This window comes from Adiantum capillus-veneris, chromosome 17 (assembly GCF_014529385.1).
Source record: "Adiantum capillus-veneris isolate H3 chromosome 17, ASM1452938v2, whole genome shotgun sequence".
Classification (NCBI taxonomy): Eukaryota; Viridiplantae; Streptophyta; class Polypodiopsida; order Polypodiales; family Pteridaceae; genus Adiantum; species Adiantum capillus-veneris.
Window position 1 is genome coordinate 79,665,845 of NC_140947.1, and position 2,835 is coordinate 79,668,679.

Below are 2,835 nucleotides of genomic sequence, written 5' to 3' on the forward strand. Positions count from 1 at the left end.
CATGTGAGAGTGCGGATCATTGAACCAACATGTAAGGTAACCTAATACACCAAAACGGGTTTCAAAATGTATGCATTCAAGAAAGGAAGCATGGGAGAAGCATACGGTCTAAGGTAGAGAGAGAGAGAGAGAGAGAGAGAGAGAGCGCAGAAGGATTTCCTGTAGATGCATGGAGCGAGATGTTCTTTGGCATTCTCATGTGTGAAGCCCACATGCATCAGAAGTACAGGGAAGGGAGCACTCCAGTTCTATAGTGATTCCCTAGCATCCGCGAAGCTTCTTCAACACAAGATTGCTCTGCACATCAACCGGGGTGTTTGTCATCTCAAGCTTTGTAACTCGAGAAAGGCAGCTGAAGAATGTTGTGCAGTCTTGGAATTGGGGCCTTCATGCTACGAGCACAAACTCTAGTGGCAATGAGGAACTCTCATTCGGCGCTGTTTGATGTGAATCAACTTTTGGTGATCATCAAATGTTTACTGCAATCTTCAAGCTCGGTGGCCGAGGACCCAAGCGTCAATGGCTCCCATACGAAAAGGAGAGGATGAGATGACTGAAGATGCAAAAGCTAAGACTTCCTACATCACCATTGCCTACAACAAATTCAGATGCAGCCGTGAAGGTCTGGGAAGCCATACAAAAATTAAAAGGACACTCTCAGCTGGACTATTCTCAATGGGACACAAGCAACCCCACAAAAGGATACAATCATATGTATATATATAAATATAACTCTAATTGAATTATGAAAAAAACATTGATTGAAATCAACTCATGTCTCTGTGTATGGCTATGGCGGAAATGCAGCATGCGTAAATGTATTCTCTCCCTTCTCTCTTTTTCTACACGATCTCCGACCTCCTTTCCAGGAGAGCATGTGTGCCACCCACGCTTCTGCTCTCTCCTGCATCAAGCTTCAACATCGTACTGTTGCATTATTAACCTTGCCTCACAAGAAGATTTATAAATTTTCTCATGTAGGAAAAGGGAGTTTTCATACAATACATAACATCATGAGCTTCTGTTCGGGAGGCACCGCATACCTAACTAGATACCCATTGGGGACAGGGGACCGCCGGCCCATGTAGGAAAAGGGAGTTTTCATACAATACATAACATCATGAGCTTCTGTTCGGGAGGCACCGCATACCTAGCTAGGTATGATTGGGGGCAGGGGACCCCCGGCCCCCCCACCGGGCCTGGCGATCCCCTACCTCCAATCTTACCTAGCTAGGTATGCCGTGCCTCCCTCACAAAAGCTCATGATGTTGAGGCAAGTCATAATGTGGGAATTATTGTGAGAATTTGTCCAAAACTTCTTGTGCCTCGTGCTTTTGTTCATAGCCAGCACACTTTCAACCTCACAGTTTTGCAGGCCGTCGAGCTCCATATCTTGTGCCGTCTACCGCCTCACGCCTACAACTGCTTTGCCCTTTTGCAACATACGCATAACACATTAAATCTTTCAATCTCGCTACAAGCACCCTCTCACACTGAAAATTGCCTCATCAATAAGGCTATTTCAGGATCAAAAAATGCTTCTCTTTGAGAACTATTTGTGAATGAGAGACATCATCTCATTTAAACACTAATGTGTATTTATTCAAACCTAAAATATGATCATTACAGGCACCCTCACGTGTTTAATTCAATTACGGTGCAATTCAGTCACCTTCAGCCCATGATTGAGGCTCCACATCTTGCAGTGGTGTTAATAAGATCACCATTTCATCAAACTTGATGGAGCTAACATGACCTCCTTATGTCCAAGAGGTAATAACTCCTACTATGGGAGCACATGCTTGTGTTTGCAACACTCGTGGGCTTTTGCCAAAACGTAGAAGAACTTAAGACCACCTACGTGGTAGTTAACCTCTAGAAACCTCGTTGCATTTCATCAATGTATATATCATCATCTAGGTCATATTTTAAAGACAAAATCTAACTACTAGACACAATATGTATATTGAAGCTTTCTATTGTTTCTTTGACATGAACCTTGATCTTCTTGTGAGCTTGAGGGGGAGAAATACTTGGATGTTTCAAGCACACTAAGAAGATCTGAAGGATGTCACTACAAGGATTTTGTCTTGAGGATCTTGAAGGCCTGCAAGTTCCGAGAGAGAATCTCCTAGCCTTTCCATCAACTCCACCTCCACTATTGGAGCATCAACCAATGAAATTTATTCAACTTTTGTTTTCTAAATCATCAATGTACACACTATAGTGAAGACACAGACACACACATACCAATGCACTAGGCATGTAATCCACACTTAATCTTAACACTAGGTTGGTAACCTAACGGGACATAAAAGTGTCCTTTCAGGGTTTTGAAAAAAACCTCCAAAACCATAGTAGATCCACTCATTTTGTAAAATCCTTTCATGAAGTTATAGTTCAAGGCCTACTACACACGGAAAAAGTAAGAAACTTGTAAAATTTCTCATCTTTTGGTCACACCAAGCCTCCAAAATTGATGGACCAGTACATTTTCATCAAAACAGTCATTTCTTACGTTTTTTTGCATAAAAATAAGATTAGGGATTTTTGTAGGACTTGAGATAAATTCCCTAGTTAACTTCAATGGGTTGGTGATCAGAACATATGATTGCTTCTCATTCACTATTTTTTGTTTTGCCAAAAGAATTAGGTACAAAAAAGTTGAATTTTTACCATTCTGCAAACCTATCATCAAAGTTTCTATAGCCACACTCAATACAAATAATATATGCATGTTTTCTTAGTTCCCTATTGTCCTTTAGGTTCATAAGGAGCCATGGAGCATGTCAAAAGAATAATACATCTCTTACCAAGGGGAATCTTGGGGACAAA

The 2,835-nt window shown here is 41.4% G+C and overlaps 1 pseudogene; it reads left to right on the top strand.

The window, feature by feature from the left end:
* The first annotated feature begins 212 nt into the window (after positions 1–212).
* LOC147437549 (uncharacterized) lies at positions 213–742 on the top strand (annotated as a pseudogene).
* Positions 743–2,835: the final 2,093 nt, after the last annotated feature.